At 39.5% G+C, this 23,686-nt stretch overlaps 1 protein-coding gene across 1 annotated transcript in view; it reads left to right on the top strand.

Moving 5' to 3' along the window:
• The first annotated feature begins 2,469 nt into the window (after nt 1-2,469).
• Nucleotides 2,470-23,686, top strand: part of LOC139944069 (uncharacterized) — a 30,925-nt gene continuing 9,708 nt past the window's right edge. Inside the window, exons 1-3 of the mRNA XM_071941024.1 lie at nt 2,470-2,600; nt 6,076-6,292; nt 21,606-21,775. The gene's annotated coding sequence lies outside the window, so the exon portion shown is untranslated. The remainder of the gene's footprint in view (nt 2,601-6,075; nt 6,293-21,605; nt 21,776-23,686) is intronic.

Below are 23,686 nucleotides of genomic sequence, written 5' to 3' on the forward strand. Positions count from 1 at the left end.
TGCCTTTAACGGAAGTAACCAGTTCAACTTGTGTGGATCAAGTAAACTTGACAGGCAGTGATAATATGGGATGTAGTAGACAGTTACCTCTTGCAGCAAACTATTCTTATAACGGTTTAATGAAACAACACATAGGTTTTCAGAGTATGTGACAAGAACATTATTTAGAAAATATATTGACAGATTGTTTCCTTTGTTCACTGTAAATAACGATCGTGTACATAAACAACGTACTTGTAAAGTTTGATAATGTGAATACAGAAACTGATTTATTGTCTAATGAATAATATAATTATTAGCATAACGTTGTTACAAAGGTGCACTACACCCATCGACAACTTTGAAAGTGTTTTGTTTATGGGCGACTAATGATAAATGTCGACTTTGTAATTACTGGCAGACACCTTTCAGTTTATCCCTTATAACTTGTGAATTATTCCTAGTTAAAAGACTGTATGCCTTCCAATTATGATTAATGATTATTGTGTGGTTGTGAGATGTTGTTTACATTTTTAACCAGGTACACGTGGTCCTTGGTGATGATACTTGAATACGTATTTGTTGTGTTTTGTTTGGGAAAGGAACAGTACAAATTAAAAACAAAAATTCTACAATTGATATAAATATTGTTGGAGTGTCGCTTCATGGTTTAAAAACATTCATGTGTGTTTGTCGTCCGAAGCAGCATCCAAAAGCTCAACACTTCAACCCTAATCAACATTGGGAAACTGACAGTTTAGTTGTAATTGAAGACACTGTTACTCCGAGTTTTGTTTTTTATCTCGTCATCAAGTATTAATTATTCTTTTAAATCTTATTCATAAAAGTTGTGAACACTATGTAAACATGTAAACAAACAGCAGTCGTATAAGTCTGTAGAAAGAAAATTATTTACCTAATGCCACGCACGCAACACTAAACTGCCTCACTAAATAATTCAGCTTAACTATAGTTTTTTTTGTTTTTTTTTACATCAGTGCGATAGGCGTTCCATATTGAAGGTTCAGTGAAGTTGGAGGCTCTTTACCCATAGCATTGTGTGAGAAAGGTATCCCATATGCATCAGTAAGGACCGGTCAACAGAACGAAGAAGATGTACAAAAAATGTACAATGCAGAAGATCAGATATCATAGTCTGGAGATGGACCATGAAGAGTCTATGCGTTTTAGTGATGTGTCGCCAGTCATAGGTCCATCAAAATCGAAGCCTCTGATTAATCTTACACGATGAGGAAACTGCGAAAGATTTAAATCTGCTACGACAGATCATGCAGATTTTACTATAGCCTGCCCCATTCTTAATTTCATTCAACGAGGTTATTACATTTCCTTCAGGGGTAAAATTCATTCACAGGAAGTCAATGGATCAAGATTCAATTAAATAGCGCCCGATTGTAATTAAGTGAATAATGTTGTAATAAAACGGGGAGCCTTAACTGTTCTCAAACCCGGGCAGGCAATAATGTCCAATTTGTTTCAATGAAGCTTGGCATTCATTATACTTTGAACCAGTTTCAGAGAGGGGGAGGAAGCGAAATCAATTCATTTCTAAACTCGTTCGTGGGGGACAAAAAAAAATAGAATGCATATTATGTCTTGCTCTTTTTTTTTTGCGTTTTAGAAAGAGAGACTGTAATTTTTGTTTTAGTATGTTCAATATAAGTATTAGTCATCTCAATTTAGTGCGTTTAATCACACGCACAACGAATCAGTAGGCCTACATGTTTGATAAACATCTTCATCAACCAAAACAACAAACATACAACACACCATTAAAATAATATCTTAACATTTTTCGATCTTCGACACTACAAGAAATGCCATCTGTATTGCGAAACACACGTGTTCATTATTTTAGTGAAAAACTTAGTCACATACTCACTTTTAAAACAAATTTTGTACATGAAATGCGAAGTTTTTTTATTTTTTTTTAGACTTCTCACTTTGAGTCACGCTGCGTTTGGTTAACTCACCTGGAGATGAATTGGTTTTGGTCAGACCCCGTTCTGTGGGTCTCTAAAACTTGCTTGCCAAATGCATCAAAAAAAGATGAGAGAAATTTGATTTTAGGTTGTTTCCAGAAGGAACGGATAAACATAAAGGACTTGAAGTTAAACGTTTGAGTAGGTGGATGGCCCCGCCCTTCAAAATATGGTCCACCTTAAAATAACTCAACTACCAAAATATTTTTAAAAACAAATTATTGAGACCCTTTACCATATTATTATTCGTGAATAATTACAAATGCCGGTGTTTGGCTGACATCTTTCCGATGTCGATCCATCCGCATGATATAGCTTTTCATGGTGTGGTATTGGCTTTAAATCTGGTGTCACACTCAAGTTAATCAATAGCAACCATATGAAGGTAGAGCGCCCCCATGGATCAAACAAACTTTTTAGTACAGGCACATTGGAGGAACTAAATAATGAACGGACGTGTTTTATGACGTAACTCGATAAAGTAAACATGGCGCATGTCATTCTTCACACGAGTCCGGTGATTTTCAAGATTGAACTGACGGTAAACAGCTCAACATTGCGCTGTCTGCTAAACATGGACCCATTGACGTGTTCCTCAAGAACTGAAGATCACTTTTGGTAAGTTTATGGGGTTTATGAATTAGCACAAAAACAATGAAATAATGTTTGTTTTGCTAGGGTCCCGTGCCGACACACGACAGGCAGGGGGAACAAACCACAAAACCGTACACCGTGTATACCAAGTTCCTCCATGCCCAACGCAACGACATTGGCACCACAGGGGCATGGCTCCCCACAGTTTCCCAATGCCTTGTGGAACCACGGTTCAAGGTCAAGGGAGTCGGGTAGTCGCAGTGATGCCTTCCAACTCGGGGCCTCGGTTTAAATCCGATCGGAGCACTATCAACTACTACTACAGTCGTTTGACCAGTTCTTGATCACTTTTTTAATTCACATTGTTTTTTGTTGCAATCTCTTTGATATCTTTAACAAAAAAGTTTATCAGTTTACCTAAACATGACATAAAACTCACCAAGTATTCACTGACAAAAAAAGATTAGTTCTTTTGAAGAGGCTTTAAGAAAAGTATCGTCACCGGTTTGACCAGTTCAGGATCAGTTGAATCTATTCTGAATCAGTAGAGTGCCCTTTATTGCAAACCCATACTCCCATTCATAAAACTGTCTCTCAAGGACACGAAACTTCAGAGGTGTGTTGGCATGGACTTGGACTTCCTTTCTTTAGTGAATGTCATGCAAGTGTCTTCAATAGCAGCGCAAACACCCAACGACAAAACCACAAAACAACAGCAAAGGCAAATGAAAAAGTGAAGCGAACCTAAAAAGCATTATTGACCCCTCCAGGTTTAATTTTCTCACAAAACAAAAAATCTACAAGAATTTGTTGAAGTAATGTTTCTCAAAATCAACTAAATAAACTTTCTACTGCAGTAGTATGATTTTACCTTACTTAGTAAGTTAGTGCGTCACCATTTGACGCAATGAGATGTTGAGTGATCCCGAACTGGTCAAGGGTAAGTTGCCCCCCCCCCCCCAAAGAAGATTTTGCTAACTTCGTCTCCTCAAAACAACAAGATGACTGCACAGTATTTACAGGAATTTGTTTTAACACATTCTTATCATTTTACATATATCGTTTTTGCCCCGGCACTCGAATTCTAAAGGTAAGAAGTTTTAACAGTGTTTTTCAACCAAAATTTTTAAACAAAAAAATGATAAATTTCGCAGACAACCTTCAGGAAAACAGCCAAAACTTATTTGCTGGTGATGTTTGGCACCTTATTTTGGGTTTGTTGGTTTAATGGGTGTTAATCTTCACATTTATCAACAGAAAGTGGTAATAATGAGAAGTTATATAACTATTTGGTTATTGCAAAGTTGAAGTGATCCCGAACCGGTCCATGATCCCGAACTGGTCAAATGACTGTATGTGGATTTATTTTTCAGTCCCTACACTACAGGCTACACCTGACTTCGTCCTTTTTTCGTGGGTTTATTTATTATGCACTATTTATATTTGTTAAATACAGGTACATGTGTTTAACCCTAAGCAAGGATAGAGCTCTTAATCATTAGTAAAATGTTGTCTACGTTCCAAAGTTGGTTCTTGACAGAAAATATAAAAACAAATTAACACACAACATTCTTGGTGACCTTTGACTTTGGCGACAGTTACCCACCACCTGAATTTGTTTTAAATACAAGTCCAATCTACAATGTATATTTGGACCAAATGTTGTTTTGCAGACCCATCTCTTTCATTGTATAATTAAAGGCAACATTTTGAAACTGGGGTATTTTGCCTATTTTTGGTTGCCACAGCAATGCATAAAGATTAGCATATATCACGAACAAGTTGCATTACATGTGTTCATTGTTTTATTGATCTTAAAATGTGGTATAATTTGACAATATTAAGCCACTTTTTTTCAACAAATAAAGATTTAATCCGATCTTACTTTACACCAAAATGAAAGATTAAACCATTATTTTATTTCAAAAGTGAAAGTTTAACTGATTATTACCTATTTTTGAATGCAATTTCGGACAGGTATGTCCGACACTGTGAAATATAAAAAATACGGTTTCTTAAAATAAAGTTTAAAAAACAAATGTCTTCTCTGATGAATCAAAATAAGAAAAAAAAGCATAACATTAGTAATTTCAAACACATCACAGAGTTTGAACTACAATTATTGGTTTTCATAAAGAGGCGTTTCCCTGAGTACGTCCTACACCATGGTGTTTTGGGTTTGGGTTATCTATATGGCATCTATATCCAAAGATGTGGATGAATAGTTTTTTGATGAAATAACTTTAGTGACTATATACCTCTGTCCAGAATAAAACTGCCTTTTATTTATATCATTGTAGAATTACACTCTTTTATACACCCTGTAGTGTCCAAAATGTTTGCCGACACCGTGGAATTGCCCATCCCCCAAAAGCAGATTTTATGGGCCATTTATATGAATTTTTCTACCTTTCTACTACATGAAAAGCAGATTGAACATTTTGTGAATGTGCATTTTCTACTTTTTTTCTACTTTTCTATTACCAAAAAAGCGGTTTTATTTTCTTAAAATAAGATGTTTTTCATATTTCAAGAATACCATTTTTAGCAGTGTGTGATTGATTACTAAAGCTAAGTAGCACATTTTGCACAGGATGTAATGTACACGTAGTGTACCATACTCCCAATGGTGCTGAGATGATTTAAAGAATGGCTTAAAGTGGCCCACAAAGAATTTAGGAATTAGTCCTGGGAGATATTAAAAATTTAAAGTCACCTGGAAGTGGTATTTTGTCGAAATAAAGCTTCTGTCACTAATATAATGTGTTTTGATGAGTGGAATGTGAATAAACAGTTAACTAAGGTTCTAAAAAATTAGTTCTTATCTTATTTACAAACTTAAGAGTAGGCCCCGACCCGAGAGGGCGCTGTTCCTGACGTCAATCGAGGCGCGATATTGAAGAGAAAATGCTGCACAGTGCTGAAAAAGACGTCGGACCGAACCACTAGGCACTATTGCTCTTGTGAGTCTGACCAACCATGCAGACTGACCCCATCTGTAGTTGTTTTGCTGCATCCAGCAGCAATACAAATGCAAGAAAACAACTTTTTCAAAATGTACGAACTCAATGACTTGGACTTGCATGTTATTTGCACGTGTGTTTACTCTACGCATCAAGGCAAAGTCTGCCTCGATTGACATCACAAAAGGGGTAGGCGGAGTCAACCCCAAACAACTTTTAAAACTATTTTTTAAACATATAAATTGTGACAAACAATTACTAAAAAAATTGTTTTATTGTTACTAAACATCTACTTTTATGTTTGAAAAAATAAAAATTCTATTTCCAGGTGACTTTAAGGCTAGTGCTAAGTTAAGACCCTAACTCGAGATAAGACAAGTCTTAATTCTTTGTGAAACCCACCCTACTGGTAATAATGTTTGAAGCGCTTTTAGACATCCTTCGGTTGTGTGTAAAGCACTATATTAAAATTTATTATTATTATTTATTTTTATTAAACCATTCTTATTTTCTTTGATCAATGCATTTCAAACCAGGATGACCTGTCCACTGAACTACACTCTATCCTACATTGTCACCAGGGCGCCATCTTCATGTTCAAAGTTTGAGCCAATTGTATGAGTCAACTTGCTATGAAGACCGCTTAAGAGTCAACCATCCATGGTGTTCATCCCACTCCTGTAGAGGCCTTTTTAGTGTTGCAGTACACGATAATGATTCCAGTCCAACATGAAGTCAAGGAATACAAAAAAGGTATGTGTCCAGTTTAGTGCACTGGCAGATTATTTGGTAGGGACTATTTGTTTGCTTTTTATTGTTTTTGCAACGAAACATTGAAGATCGTGAGTTGCCATGAACTGAAGCAACAATGATTTGGGGATTTAATGCAAGATCCTTACTGAAATGAGCCTGAATCCTAAAAATAAATGAATTTATGAATGTAAATGTACATGTAGTGAAAAACATCATACAAACAAATGTTACTGTTTGAAGTAAGTTTGTCACTTCAAAAACCAGCCTGCACTGCTGTATTATATTTTTATTTCATAATTGGTATAACAAACAATCACAATGTAACCCCTTTAGCAATTTCAACTTTAACTGTCCTCCGAGTTACTCAAGGTTCCATGTGTAAAAATCTCTGCACAGCTGCGACTTCACAGTGTGACATACCCACAGTTACAAGGATCAACTGTTAAATTACATGCATTTGTAGGAATAAAACATGATACCACAACAAACAGGCTTAAAGGATTCGGGTACTTTTTCAAAATGTCCACAGATTTACATTAATTTTACAGGGTTTGAAGATAATGATAGTGGAATTCTTCCCTTCAAATATTACTAACTGAGGTTGCGTAGTTTTTGAGAAATGAGTAAAACAAGTCACAAAATAATTTTGGTCTCATGAGACCAAAATTGTTTTAGCATGTGAAATCCCCTTAACCAGTTACGATATTATACCAAAACCATAGCATAACTGGTTAATACATTTTAAAAGGTTCACACTGAGACGAACATTATTACTTTTACTCATTTCTCAAAAACTACAGCACCTCAGTAAGTAAAATTTCAAGGGAAGCTTTCTACTATCATAATCTTCAAACTGTGTAAGTTTAATGTAAATCTGTGGACATTGTTTTTTTGGTTAGGAAAAAGTACATATACCCTTTAAAGGCAGTGGACACTATTGGTAATTACTCAAAATAGTTATTAGCACAAAACCTTACTTGGTAAGGAGTAATGGGGAGAGGTTGATAGATAAAAACATTGTGAGAAACGGCTCCCTCTAAAGTGACGTAGTTTTCAAGTACGAATTAATTTTCATCGAATTTGATTTTGAGACCTCAGTTTTAGAATTTGAGGTCTCAAAATCAACCATCTAAACGCACACAACTTCATGTGACAAGGGTGTTTTTTTCTTTCATTGTTATCTCCTAACTTTGATGATCGATTGAGCTCAAATTTTCACAGGTTTGTTATTTTATGCATGTGTTGAGATACACCAAGTGAGAAAACTGGTCTTTGACAATTACCAATAGTGTCCCGTGTCTTTAACTAGATGATGAGTCTCCCCTTCTGGATTTTGAGTAGTAAAACATGTTTTGATTGTATTAGTGGAGCAAGCAAGAACCCATCTGAGTCATTTGGTATATGTAACATTGAGGTTGAGATTGTGGTTGTATGCGTGCATCTCTAAATGTCAGAGAACAAAGAGACATCTTGATGTTTTCCTTCTGTTCTAATGGGGTTGCTTTGAAGAGTAACATGTAGGAAGGTAGTTTGGTGTTTTGTGGAGTTGCCTGCTGGTTGGTCAAGTGGGCATTTTGAGGAGTAACATCCACTAAGTTGTTGGCACTTTAACGAGCAACAGTTGGGAAGGTTGTGGGCGCTTAAACGAGGAACAGTATGAACAGTTGTGGGCTCTTTGACAAGTAAAAGGCAGGACGGTTTTGGGCCTTTTGATGAGTATAAGGCAGGGCGGTTGGGTGCTTTGAGGATAAAAGGCAGGACGGTTGTGGGCACTTTGACGAGTAACAGGCAGGGTGGTTGGCCGTTTGAGGATAAAAGGCCGGACGGTTGTGGGCACTTTGAGGAGTAACAGGGAGGATGTTTGTGGGTGCTTTGACAAGTAACAGGCAGGACGGTTGTGGGCACTTGGCAAGTAACAGGCAGGGCGGTTGGCCGGTTGAGGAGTAACAGGGAGGATGTTTGTGGGTGCTTTGACAAGTAACAGGCAGGACGGTTGTGGGCACTTGGACGAGTAACAAGCAGGACGTTTGAGTGCTTTGACAAATAACATGCAGGGCGGTTGTAGGCACTTTGAGGAGTAACAGGCAGGGTGGTTGGGTGCTTTGACGAGTAACAGGCAGGATGGTTGGGTGCTTTGAGGAGTAAAGGCAGGACGGTTGTGGGCACTTTGAGGAGTAACAGGGAGGACAGTTGTGGGCACTTTGATGAGTAACAGGCAGGGCGACTGTGGGCACTTTGATGAGTAACATGCAGGACAGTTATGGGCACTTTGCAAGTAACAGGCAGGGCGGTTGGGCACTTTGAGGAGTAACAGGGAGGATGTTTGTGGGTGCTTTGACGAGTAACAGGCAGGACGGTTGTGGGCACTTGGACGAGTAACAAGCAGGATGGTTGAGTGCTTTGATGAGTAACAGGTAGGGCGGTTGGGTGCTTTGAGGATAAAAGGCAGGACGGTTGTGGGCACATTGAGGAGTAACAGGCAGGACGGGTGTGGGCACTTTTGCGAGTAACAGGTAGGGCGGTTGGGTGCTTTGAAGAGTAACAAGCAGTGCGATTGTAGGCACTTTGACAAGTAGAGGGCACCACAGTTGTTTGGAGAGTAACAGGCAGGATGTTTGTGGGCAATCAGCATTTTGATGCGTAATAGGCAGGACGGTTGTGGGCACTTTACCGAGTAGCTCGGTCACTCTAATGCCTTCAATAATCAAGGGAGACTGATTTCATTTTGAAGCTACACCTGTTTTGTTGTTGTTCTGCAATATTAACAACCAACTCACATTGACGTTGACTTTGAACGTGTCTGACTCAGTTTTTGTTCTTATTATTTCTTTAAAGAATCCATATTGGTGCAATGAACACTCAAACACACATACAATTTGTTCTACCTCAAACTGATGGGTCTACCCAATAGGAATTCAAATTAGATTATAAATAAATAAATAAACAAACAAATAGATAAATTAATAGGTACAACCCTCGACCTTAAGAATGACCTTTTTCATCCCTTATGGTACATGTATTGGCGAGTTTGGGGCAATATCAAAGGCCCATTTCTCAAAATCTAGAAATTAAATTTGGTTATATTGGGAGGTAATATCCAATAAATCCTACAAAACTTTACAAATCTACTGATGTGAGGGACTTTTTGTTATTTTAAACCCCCTTTTGCCCAAATGAAATGTCAGTTTGCTTGTTCTAAAATTTTTATATTAGGTAATTGTCTAGGAACATGTATCTGAGTGCCCCAACTAAGATAATAAAAGCTTCTTTGGATGTGGGACAGGGGAACAAGTACATGTAGGCATATAAAAGACAGTCTACGTTGACAATTGATCAAACCTGAATAATAAATCGTCAAACAAAACATTGTTATACTTAATATAGTGGCTTCCCTAAAAGTTACTCAAGCCAAAGATTACACTGTAGAAAACACTATTTTTTATCCCAAGGCCCCTGATTTAAAATGCCCTTCTCAAAAAACATTAGGCCTACTGAGCAAGTATTATAAAAAAAATTGGAATCTTCATAATTTTTTATTGGGTTGAATAGACATGGTCAGTATACATGTACATGTATCTATGTCTTACCAAATAAACCACCTTTGCAAGTCTGTTCGATTTCAGTTAAAAAATGTGTCACAGATAAGGATATATGTATCTGAAGAGGCATGTCATCATGTGATTCGCAGCCATGTTCTTTCCCGGTTAGACTATTGTAACGGGTTGCTTACAGAAGTCCCACAGGTGCATATTAAGAGACTTCAAAGTTTGCAGAACTGGGCTGCTCGTGTTATCTTTAGGTTAGATCGCCGTCATGATGCCATGCCTCTTCTAAGATCGCTTCATTGGTTACCAATTAAACAGAGGATTGTATTTAAGATTCTTTTATTCGTTTACAAATTCTTTCACAATCAGGCACCAGTGTATTTTAATGAATGTATTCAGTTGTATCGACCTTTGCGTACAAATCTTCGCTCCAATGTAGATCCATTTCGCCTTACTTTTCCCATGACTCACAGTAAGGCGGGAGATCGAACATTCACTGTTTCAGCAGCTAAAGAGTGGAATGAACTTCCCTCCTATATTAAATCTGCTGAAACAGTGAATGTGTTTAAGAAGATTCTCAAAACCTACCTCTTTCCTAATTGATTTTTTTTATTTTTTATATTGTTGTTTGTTTGTATAATGTTTAATTTATTGCTCTTTGTAAACGCTGTGATATGGTTTTACCATGAATACTTATCTAAATGCTTAGTAATAATAATAACAATAATAATAATAATAATAAATAATAATAATAATAATAATAATAATAATAATGTATATTTGTCTATCAGCCCAAAAAAATAAAAAATAAAATCCTTTATAAAATCATGTGAAGTGATACAGGCCAAAGCTACGATAGTCAATATTTAAAACTTTGTTTTTAATTTTTGTTCAACTTCACCTACTACATAACTCTTGAAATATGACAATGAATTTTAACTTGTTGTATTATTACTTTTTTTTAGCCGGGCTTCTTATAGGAATTTGTCTCATTTAATAATTCATCTTGTAATTGTTTAGTATCGGTAGAAACATGTTAGGTTGGCCTTTTTACCCAATGGGTGTTTTTTACTCCAGTTTACCCTTCAAGTTCTGTTTTCGAATGCCTTTACACATCCCCATGTCACAAACAAGTCTTGGAGGTTACATGTAGTACATAATTATACTAACCTCTGAGACCGGGTAATTAAACAAAACTTTCATGCCCAATGAAATTTCTGTGTTTAAATTCCTATTAATCATCCCCATGTCAAGAAACATGTCCTGGAGTTTAGTACATAAATAACCTAACCGCTGAGACCTGGTAACTAAAAAAAAATCTCACTGCATAATACAAGTTCTGTTTTCAATCTTTTGTATCAATCCCCATGTCAAGAAACACGGCCTACATAAATACTAACCTCTGGCACATGGTAATTAAAAACACTTTCATGCCTAATACAAATTAAATTTCCAAATTGCTATAAATATCCTTTCCCATGTCAATAAACTGGTCCTGGAGGTTAGTCGTAAATATACTAACCTCTGAGACCTGGTAATTTAAAAAAACTTTCATGCCCATTGAAATTTCTGTTTTCAAATTCATATTCATCCCCATGTCAAGAAACAGGTCCTGGAGGTTAGTACATAAGTATACTAACCTCATAGACCTGGTTAATAAAAAAATCTCTCATGCACAACATATAATACAAATTCTGTTTTCAAATTCTTATGTATCCATCCCATGTAAAGAAACAGGTCCTGGAGGTTAGTACATTATGAATATATACTAACCTCTGAGACCTGGTAATTAACAAAAACTCAAGCATAATATTAATTCGGTTTTCAAACTCCTTTATTCATCGCCATGTCCAGCCTGCGTGTCAAGAAACATGTCATGGAGGTTAGTACATAAGTATACTAACCTCATAGACCTGGTTAATAAAAAAATCTCTCATGCACAACATGTAATACAAATTCTGTTTTCAAATTCTTATGTATCCATCCCATTTAAAGAAACAGGTCCGGGGGGTTAGTACATTATGAATATATACTAACCTCTGAGATCTGGTAATTTAACGAAAAATGTTCATGCCTATTACACGTTCTGTTTCTGTATTCCTGTACACGTTCTGTTTCTGAATTCCTGCATTATCCATCCCCATGTCAGGAAACAGGTCCTAGAGTTTAGTACATAAATATACAAACGTCTGAGATCTGGTAAATTAAAAAATCTCATTCATACTACAAGTACAAGTTCTGTTTTCAAATTCCTTTAACCATCCCCATGTCAAAAACAGGTTCTGGAGGTTAGTTTATAAATATACTAGCCTCTGAGACCTGGTAATTAAATTTCATGGCCAATAGGCACATCAAGCAGGAAACTTTAAGAGAAATTTTATTGTCACAAAACATGCCTGCTTCATGTAGTAAGGTTTCTGTCTCATGAGAAAAAATCACAGCATTTAAAGTTATGTACTGTAAATTGTCGCTACTTTGGGCTGATCAATTGTTAAACCACATGTGAAACCGATTGAGTAAATGATTTAATAATTTAGAGTTGAAACATGAAAAACTTAATACTAGAGCAGGACCTCCAATTTAGCATGATTGTGTTCCACCTACTGATCTATATCTTATCAACAGGGCTAGTATCTAGAGCTCAGTTGTTTGAGCCCCAGCTCGGTAGACCATGGAGGTCAATGCTTCAAATCCTGGTCAATTAGTCAATTTGTCTTCCTTTCAATGCCAAACAAATTAAAACAATGTACTCAGTCAGCTTCCCTTGTGGTTTTTAACTTTATACTGGAAATAAAAAAGTTGCATTCTCTTAAGGTGATCCCCTGACTGCTGCTTCTATTGTAAACTTGTGTGTGATCCCTGGCAAGGATATCCCTGAGTAAAGATACTGACAAAAAAGATATTCATCCAACGTGTACAAATGTAGATAGCACGTTTAAATGGAGACCATTGGTTCATATCCCGTTCTAGTATATTTGTCTTGCTCAAACCCTAAATAAATTTAGGTGTAAAACTGTCATTTTTAACTTAAAGTCACCTGGAAAAATAATTTGTTTTTCTTCAAACATTAGAGTATATGTTTCTGAACAATAAAATAATTTTTGGAGTAATTGTTTTTAACAATTTATATGTTTAAATATGTTAATAAAAAAAATTGTGTGGGGGTGACTCCGCCTACCCTTTTTGTGACGTCAATCGAGGCAGACTTTGCCTTGATCGAACATTGAACACACGTACGTGCAAGTACGTTCAAGTCCTAGTTGTGAGTTTGTACGTTTCGAAAAAGATTTTTTTCTTGCATTTTTCCGGCAATATCCACCAGGCATATTGCTGCTGGATGCAGCAAAATAACTGAAGATGGGGTCAGTTTGCAAAGTGGTCCAGTCCGACGTCTTTTCCAGCGCTGTGCAGCAAACAGTCAGAGCTTCGAGAATTCGGAATGCACTACACATTTTGACATGAAGAGAAAGGTTCTTTCCTAAAACATGACACCGTCCCAACAATTTTTCCAGCTAGGGGGGAAGTTGGGTAGAAGAAGGTACCTGAAAGATTTGCCTAACATGAACAAAATCAGGTATTGTTTCGACTTTGAGGGCATGTTTTTAGCTTGTGCCAATCGTCACTATCTTGTGTTGGCACTGCATGTGATTCATCTCGCCTCGATTGATGTCTTGAAGAGCGCCCTCACTGGCTATTTTTTCAAATTTGTAAATGACATGGAAACCAATTTTTTTAAACATTAGTTAATTATTAATTCATGTTCAACTCATGTTCAAGTGACTTTTTGTAGGTAAAAAGCAGGATGGTTGTGGGTGCTTTGACAAGTAACAGCTAGGATGGTTGTGGGTGCTTTGACGAGTAACAGCTAGGATGGTTGTGGATGTTTGCAGGTAAAAAGCAGGATGGTTGTGGATGTTTGCAGGTAAAAAGCAGGATGGTTGTGGGTGCTTTGACGAGTTACAGCTGGGATGGTTTTGGGCGCTTTGACAAGAAACAGCTAGGATGGTTGTGGATGTTTGCAGGTAAAAAGCAGGATGGTTGTGGGTGCTTTGACGAGTTACAGCTGGGATGGTTGTAGGCGCTTTGACAAGAAACAGCTAGGATGGTTGTTGGTGCTTCGTAGGTAAAAAGCAGGACGGTTGTGGGTGATTTGAAGAATAACAGGCAGGATGGATGTGGGTGATTTGACGGGTAACAGGCAGGATGGTTGTGGGTGCTTTGACGACTAACAGGCAGGATGGTTGTGGGTGCTTTGACGAGTAACATGCAGGAAGGTTGTGGGTGCTTTGACGAGTACCATGTAGGCTGTTGTAGGTGCTTCGACGAGGAACAGCTGGGATGGTTGTGGGTGCTTTGACGAGTAACAGGCATGATGGTTGTGGGTGCTTTGCATGTAAAAAGCAGGATGGTCAGGGGTTGCCTTAACTTTTTTTTCAACTGGCCAGCAGGACCAGTTGGCTTGATTTTTCACTGGTCCGCCACGTTTTTGACTGGTCCGTCAATTTTTGTATATTTTTTTTAAACTAAAAGTATACTGTTGTATACCAACTACTCGATTTCCGATCGTCGCTATTTCAAAATTCAACATGAATTGCAACGTCAACTTAACTGCAGTGGAAGCCATACTTAATTTATGTGTACCAAGTTATTGTGTTCGTAAGGGGGCTCACTAATTTGAGAGTATTTTTTCTTTTAAAATATGTTAACAATAACATTATTAAAGTTGATTTAAAAACGGGTCAAATTATTTTTCAGAGCAAATGAAAAAATTTAATATGATCTTTATTTAGGTAGTTTTTTTAGTCCACGGTTTATTGTAAGCACTCGACATCCAAGTATTCCCAAGTAAGAAGAACTTTTTTTATGATTTTTTTTTTTAGTGTTTTACTTAACAAAAATAACCACTTTAAAACCGACTGTTAAAAATATCAAATTAACTTTTTATGTATTGCCTTCAAATCTACGGTGGGGAGGGTTACATGCAATCGCTCAAGTTATTTTATCATGTATAAACATTGCCTATTTGTACTTTAAATAAGTATTCATAAACATAATACATCGTACCGATAACCGAAGTTCTCAAAATCTTCCCACTTTCGTCCAGAAAATTAAACCCCCCAAAAGGTAGACATGAAAATAGTTGCAACATCCATGAAGAAGCATATGAGTTTTACGGTATTTTTTTTTTCAATTATACCGGCGTCTGTTTTGTGAACAAAACTTTCATTTAAAAGTAGCAAAAACAACTGCGCCTTTGTTTAACCATGGAGGTATAGCATTCTAGAACCCAAGTCTTTCTTGAAATCAACCCGCAAAAAAACCCAAACAACCGCGCATTATATTTGACCATAAAACCATGGAGCAAAACTAGATCACCCACCAATCGCCCGCAAAAAACAAGCCCCAAATAAAATAAAAAATTAACGAAATCAGGACGGAAGAACCTTACTAAACACAACTAAATACTCCTTTTTGCTCATCCAGAGTATTGTAACTTGTTAATTTTTGTTGAATGAGGCCTCACCGTTTTGCTGGTTTTTCGTAAACACGCTAGACTCTAATTCCCACACCGAAATCTGCTCCGTTGTCGACGACCATGCTGCTGAGAGAATGTGTTTTGCTTTGTGGTCTTTTGTCAAGGCGATTGAAGCTAGTTTTGTAAGCTATCGCGTACTTTCACCAATATCGCGTTCTATTCCCACGCTATCGAATATTCTGAAACGCCCTCTAGCGTTCAATGTTTCTTACACTTTTTGCCACACGTGAGCTAATACGAAGACTACGAGCCTTTGCGTTGCATGATGGGATTTTGCGCTGTGTGCACATGTGTTTGCGTGATCGTCGGAAGTTTGCCAGCGTTCAGCGGCACTTCGAGTGATTTTTTTTTACGATTTATCCAAACCTTAAGTGAATGTTTTAAGCAAGGATGGTTGTGGGTGCTTTGATGAGTAGCATGCAGGATGGCTGTGGGCGCTTTGACGAGTAACAGGCAGGATGGTTGTGGGCTGTGATAAGTAACACAAAGGATGGTTTAGGGTGTTTAGACGAGTGAAATGCCGGACGGTTGTGGGTGATTTGACGAGTACCAAGCAGGCGGTTGTAGGCGCTTTGACGAGGAACAGCTAGGATGGTTGTGGGTGCTTTGACGAGTAACATGCAGGATGGTTGTGGGTGCTTTGACAAGGAACAGCTATGACGGTTGTGGGCTCTTTGATGAGTAGCAGGCAGGATGGCTGTGGGCGCTTTGACGAGTAACAGGCAGGATGGTTGTGGGTGCTTTGATGAGTAGCATGCAGGACGGTTGTGGGTGCTTTGCAAGTAACAGGCAGGACGGTTGTGGGTGCTTTGCAAGTAACAGGCATGACGGTTGTTGGTGCTTTGACGAGTAACATGCAGGATGGTTGTGGGTGCTTTGACGAGGAACAGCTAGGATGGTTGTGGGCGCTTTGACGACTAACATGCAGGATGGTTGTGGGTGCTTTGACAAGGAACAGCCAGGACGGTTGTGGGCGCTTTGATGAGTAGCAGGCAGGATGGCTGTGGGTGCTTTGACAAGTAACATGCAGGATGGTTGTGGGTGCTTTGACGAGTAACATGCAGGATGGTTGTGGGTGATTTGACGAGTAACATGCAGCATGGTTGTGGGTGATTTGACGAGTAACACGCAGGATGGTTGTGGGTGATTTGACGAGTAACATGCAGGATGGCTGTGGGTGCTTTGACGAGTAACATGCAGGATGGTTGTGGGTGCTTTGACAAGTAACAGCAAGGGATGGTTGTGGGTGCTTCGATGAGTAACACGCAGGATGGTTGTGGGTGAATTGATGAGTAACACGCAGGATGGTTGTAGGTAATTTGACGAGTAACATGCAGGATGGCTGTGGGTGCTTTGACGAGTAACACGCAGGATGGTTGTGGCTGATTTGACGAGTAACACGCAGGATGCTTGTTGGTGATTTGACGAGTAACACGCAGGATGGTTGTGGGTGATTTGACGAGTAACATGCAGGATGGCTGTGGGTGCTTTGACGAGTAACATGCAGGATGCTTGTGGGTGCTTTGTCAAGGAACAGTTTAGACAGTTGTGGGTGCTTCGATGAGTAACAGGCAGGATGGTTGTGGGTGCTTTGATGAGTAGCAGGCAGGACGGTTGTGAGTGCTTTGCAACTAACAGGCAGGATGGTTGTGGGTGCTTTGCAAGTAACAGGCAGGACGGTTGTGGGTGATTTGACGAGTAACATGCAGGATGGTTGTGGGTGCTTTGACGAGAAACAGGCAGAATGGTTGTGGGCGCTTTGATGAGTAGCAGGCAGGACGGTTGTGGGTGCTTTGCAAGTAACAGGCAGGATGGTTGTGGGTGCTTTGCAAGTAACAGGCAGGACGGTTGTGGGTGATTTGACGAGTAACATGCAAGATGGTTGTGGGTGCTTTGACGAGAAACAGGCAGAATGGTTGTGGGCGCTTTGACGTGAATTTATTGAAAAAAAAAATTGCATTTTTAAGGAATCACATTTTTTTAACGCAGTTTATATGCAGTATGCCAGGTTTGTTTACATTTAATACCAATAGGTCACGTGACGCACTGAGCTCAGTCGGTCTCTGGGCTGGATGTGGGTGCTTTTACGCGTAAAATGCAGTCGGTCTCTGGGATGGTTGTGGGTGCTTTTACGCGTAAAATGCAGAATGGTTGTGGATGCTTTGACGAATAGCAGTTAGGATAGGTGTGGGTGCTTTGAAAAGTAACATGTAGGATGGTTGTTGGTGTTAAGCAAGTAAAAGGCAGGATGATTGTGGGTGCTTTGCAAATAACAATTAGGATGGTTGTGGTGCTGTGGACGAGTAACGTTCAGGATGGTTGTGGGTGCTGTGACGAATAACAGGCGGGACAATTATTGGTATTTTGAGGATTAGAAAGTAGGAAGGTTGTGGGCGCTTTGACGAGTAACATGCAGGATGGTTGTGGGCGCTTTGAGGAGTAACATGCAGGATAATTGTGGGTGCTTTGATGAATAACAGGCAGGATGGTTGTGAGTTGTTTGAGGAGTAACATGCGGAACGGTTGTGTGCGATTTGTCGAATAACAGTAGGGATGGTTGTGGTTGCTTTTAGGAGTAACATGCAGGATGGTTATGGGTACTTTGACGAGTACCATGCAGGCTGTTGTGGGTGCTTTGACGTGTAACATGCAGGATGGTTGTGGGCGCTTTGATGAGTAACATGCAGGATGGTTGTGCGCGCTTTGACGAGTAACATGCAGGATGGTTGTGCGCGCTTTGACGAGTAATATGCAGGATGGTTGTTGGCGCATTGACGAGTAACATGCAGGATGGTTGTGGGTACTTTGACGAGTAACATGCAGGATGGTTGTTGGCGCATTGACGAGTAACATGCAGGATGGTTGTGCGCGCTTTGACGAGTAACATGCAGGATGGTTGTGGGTGCTTTGACGAGTAACATGCAGGATGGTTGTGGGCGCTTTGATGAGTAACATGCAGGATGGTTGTGCGCGCTTTGACGAGTAACATGCAGGATGGTTGTGCGCGCTTTGACGAGTAATATGCAGGATGGTTGTTGGCGCATTGACGAGTAACATGCAGGATGGTTGTGGGTACTTTGACGAGTAACATGCAGGATGGTTGTTGGCGCATTGACGAGTAACATGCAGGATGGTTGTGCGCGCTTTGACGAGTAACATGCAGGATGGTTGTGGGTGCTTTGACGTGTACCATGCAGGCGGTTGTGGGCGCTTTGACGAGTAACATGCAGGATGGTTGTGGGTGCTTTGACGAGTAACATGCAGGATGGTTGTGGGTGCTTTGACGAGTAACATGCAAGATGATTGTTGGTGCATCGACGAGTAACATGCAGGATGGTTGTGGGTGCTTTGATGAGTACCATGCAGGCGGTTGTGGGTGATTTGACGAGTAACATGCAGGATGGTTGTGGGTGCTTTGACGAGTAACATGCAGGATGGTTGTGGGTGCTTTGACGAGTAACAAGCTGACTGGTTGTGGGCCCTGTGACGAGTATCAGTAAGGACGGTTGTGGTTGCTTTGACAAGTACCATGCAGGTTGGTTGTGGGCGCTTTCAGGAGATACAGGCAGGATGTTTTTGGTCCTTTTGACAAGTATCAGGATGGTTGTGGTTGCTTTGCCGTGTAAAGTCTGCTAGAGCGGAGGAGCTGCGGTTGCTTCAAGTGCAACAGCACTGCCAACTTTTTGGATGTGGGTGATGTAATAGACTAAAGCGCCCCTAAATTTAGTACATAGATTTGTTTTATAAATTCACCCACACATGAGCAGAAAATTTGGAAAAAGTAAAAAAATGTATAACACATTGTGTCTTACTTTAAAGCTTAAGGGAGCGTTACAGAATTGGTAAGAAACAAGAATAGTGTTTTGACAAACACAAATGCACCACTGAGATAAACCTCTCATTTTTTAGTTACCGCTTTGACGTTTTTTTTGTTTGACCATTTTTACAATGGGGTTAAAAAACAAGGTTTCTGGAGGATCTCAAGAGTAATTCACCCCCTATGTTGGGAGTTGGTTAGCATGCCATCTTCGTGTTATAGCTTTTAAAGGCAGTGGACACTATTGGTCATTACTCAAAATATTTATTAGCATGAAACCTTTCTTGGTGACGAGTAATGGGGAGAGGTTGATGGTATAAAACATTGTGAGAAACGGCTCCCTCTGAAGTGCTGTAGTTTTCGAGAAAGAAGTAATTTTCCAAGAATTTGATTTCGAGACCTAAGGTTTACAACTTGAGGTCTCGAAATCAACCATCTAAACGCACACAACTTTGTGTGACAAGGGTGTTTTTTCTTTCATTATTATCTCGGAAGTTCGATGACCGATTGAGCTCAAATTTTCACAGGTTTGTTATTTTATGGATATGTTGAGATACACCAACTGTTAAGGCTAGTCTTTGACAATTACCAATAGTGTCCACTGCCTTTAAAAAAGAAACATAGAACATAGTACAAAATTATACAATGAATAATCTACTGTCAAGACATGTAATGAGCTTAGCTAAGTGTAAGAGGATTTAAATAAATGAGTCTTAAGCATGTTTTTAAACAATGGAAGTGAACTACAGCGCCTGATGTTGTTAGGTAGAGCGTTCCAAAGTTTGGGAGCACAAGTGGAAAAGGCACGATCGCCATATGATGAGGAAGTCCTAGGAATAGTTAAAAGGGACTTAGCAGAAGAACGAAGAGTGCGAGAGGGGGCATAAGGTACAAGGAGATTTGAAATATAAGACGGAGTCAAGCCGAACTGAGATTTAAATGCAATAAGTAGAATTTTGAATTGAATTCGTTGTCGAATGGGTAGCCAGTGAAGTTCCTGCAATATAGGTGTAATATGATCATGTTTTTTAGATTTTGTTAAAACACGAGCGGCAGCATTTTGTAAAAGTTGTAGTTTGTGGAGCTGGTGTTCGGTAACTCCGTATAATAGGGAATTACCATTGTCAAGGTGAGAAGTGACCAAAGAATGAATGATAGTTGCAGCAGTTTTATGTGATAAGGTCTTTCGAATGGTATTAACAGTTTTTAAGTAATAGTATGTTGATTGACAGATTCTGCTGACATGTTTATCCATAGACAGTGTGTCATCAAAAATAAATCCCAAATTACGCGCACAAGGTGAGGCGTGAATAGAGGCACTGTCAACATGGATGTTATGATTTATGATTCTATGGCGTTGATGTTTTGGAGTTATAATGAGAAATTCAGTTTTTGTCATCATTTAGTTTTAGTTTGTTAATTGTCATCCACGTCTTAATCTCAGATATGCAGGCTTCGGCAAACTGGCGAGCCGATTCCTCACTATTGGGTTTGTTTAAATCAAATGGTAAATAGAGCTGTGTGTCATCTGCATAGGCATGTACCCGCAAGCCATGTTTTCGACAGTTTCCGGCTCCGTTCGTGCGCATCGCGTATAGTCTTGGTGCAAAACATTCTGACTTCTCGTTTTCCTTTCACACACAGCGCGGCCAACTTAATACCGACAGCGCCCGCATCACCCGTAACAAGAAACGTCTTGCACCAAGTCTAGCGTGGAGTATCCGCTCACAACCGGTTATAAACACTGGTCATTACCAAAGGTAAAAACACCCCCACGTGACGCGCGCTCCACCAATAGGAATAGCGAAACTGTCTGAGGTATTAATGAATACATGGTTAATAAATAAGGGAATCAGTGTGTGGTGAAGAGGTTTTCAACTAATGGTTTAAACCCAACGAGGCCTGGTTCTTGATAATTTTACCGAGACGAAGTCGAGGTAAATTATCAAGAAGCAGGCCTTGGTGGGTTTAAACCACTAGTTGAAACCGATTCAACACACTTTGATTCACATTCATAAATGACTTCCCCACTAGCTGGAAAAACTGTTGGGATAGCTCATTCACTCCTGAAACCACTACTTGGATTTTAGATATTTTTTCACACTAAAACAACAGCCCTACCTCTCTCAAAAAGGAACTTAGTAAAATTGCCTTCCTCTGTAGCTACATGCTCGCCACCAACCATCTTGGGGGTCTACTGACCAACCTCACTGACGACGGTTCATTGTTGTTATTATTCTTAGAAATTAAGTTATTTTTGTTGCTCATATTTTGCTTTTCTCCCGTTGTAAATGTCTTGCGTATATTTATGTTTTGTCTGACTTTCACTGTGCCATGACCAACAAAGTTGGCCATGAGAAATGACTGGGGCTTAAATGTGTACTCTTTTTCGTTTGCCTTTATCTTTTTTTTCAGAGGGCAGTGGAAATGATGGAGATGCAGACTTTTCACCTTTCATCAGTGGCTATTCAGTCAGCTTGCTGTTTGAGGAGTTCTTGTTGCATCTGAGGTGCAATGACATCCCGTGAATGAACAGGTGTGCCATCTCTCTATGTGATCTACTAATGTAAAGCATCCTCAATCAGGTCAGTATGCTTCTCCATTACAGTTGTAATTGCTGGGCCTATTTTTATGGAGCTGCTTAAGCACAAAATTCTGCTCAAAAGCAAAACAGTCCTTGTTGAGTAAAATCAGATTATCAGCCAAGACTTCACTCAATTTTTATGCTAATAACAGCTAAAAACCAGTCACAAGCAATGCATGGCATGGAATTTTGGCCAGTAAAATGAGTAAAATAAGCAAGCTATTTTCGTGCTTAAACAAATTTTTGGCTGAAGTAGCTCCATGATATTGGCTCCTGTTGAGTAGATATGATTGTTGCATAGCTGGCCTTATAGTTCTCATTGTGATCCTGTACTCATCATGATACGTTTCCTTCTATTGATATGGGTCCATTGACTTTGCCTGAGGTAGCAGTTTCGCCTTCTTGGACTTGACTTCTCCACCAATGCCATTTGGGAGTGGTATATCTCAGGCATTGCAAAGAGTGCTTCCGTGCAAGTTGGTTGTCTATATATCCGGCTCGGTAGTTCTTACCTCCTGATGCTACTCTCTACCTGTTTAAGATAATAAACTTCTGAATGGAGTATTGTTGTCACATTTGGGAAGGAGCTTCTGCCTGTCACGCACATGTATCTTTATTAGATAGTGTGGAGAAGTACTGTCTAGCTCAGGTGACTGCACACTTTCATCACTTGACTGATAAATGTATAAGTAAACCAGGTAGCAAACTTTGCAAGAGTGATGTTCTCCTTGACATCTAGTCTTGCAGTATATCTGTCAATTAGACCAAGTCTGGAACACATCTTCCTCTTCATCTTCCAGTGTGTCTAATATGCTGCGAGGTTCTAAAAGGGATCCGTTTCTCAGGAAGATCTACTTGAACATGCAGTCTGAAAGTTACTGGAGAGCAGTGGCATACTTGGTAATCTGTATACCGCCTTCTTGGCAGTTATCTCCCCAGCATTCACAAAAGCTGTGGCACATCTCTTCATCTTTCCTTGAATAATTGTTTAGAGTTTGGGGGGGGGGGGGGGGGAGGCGCTGATCATACTTACTCGCAGCTAGAGCTGAATTGCGAAGGAAACGGCTACAATGTGTTCGAGAAGCAGGCATACACAAGGGTGCTTTTGCTGCCGGCCACATCAACCCATTATGACCACGGAGCACAGCCAACATCGAAAGTGTTTGATTTTTTTTCCTGAGGGAGGAAAACCAGATGGTCTGGAAAACCCTCTTGGCACAGCAGAGAACCAATGCACAACTCAACTCACATATGGCCTTGGCCATGAATCGAACCGGGGTCACCTTGGTGAGAGGCGAGTGTTTTACGCACAAGCCAACCATGCCACCTTTGCTGCCTCATCACCTTCTTACTGACTGCCCTGAGGAGTAATCCCTTACCATGTTCATGTTTAATATATTATGCCACCAATACAAACATGTGTGTGGAAAGAATTGTAGATCCATATTTGCCTGCCAAGCTCAAAGAATGACAGATTGAAATAGTTGGTGCTCCTTTCCTGTGAAGTTCTTCTCAGCACCAACGTTTCTCCTAGTTTCATCGTCAGTGATAAACATTCTTGGTACTCTTCCAGGATGTTTCCGGCTACACACAAGAGGTTTGTCAAACTACTATTTACATATATATGTACATGTCATGCTTCATCTTTCAGAAGACTATGGACTTAAGACATTGTATCAGATGTATGCTTCAATAAGTTTTCTTTAATTTGTGGAGGTCTGGCAATTACACAGGTACGAGATGATGGGCAGGGATAATCTACAGGATTTTACATTTCCCTACTTGCATGTCTTGGTGTGATTATGCTGCTGCCCTCTGTTAAGTATAAAGTCATTCTGTGGGAGCCCACTCACGGCAGGCGTGGCCGCGGAAGACTAATCTGACCATGCCCAAGAAGTAAACAACAAGGATG

This window comes from Asterias amurensis, chromosome 11, assembly GCF_032118995.1.
Source record: "Asterias amurensis chromosome 11, ASM3211899v1".
In the NCBI taxonomy this organism is placed as follows: domain Eukaryota; kingdom Metazoa; phylum Echinodermata; class Asteroidea; order Forcipulatida; family Asteriidae; genus Asterias; species Asterias amurensis.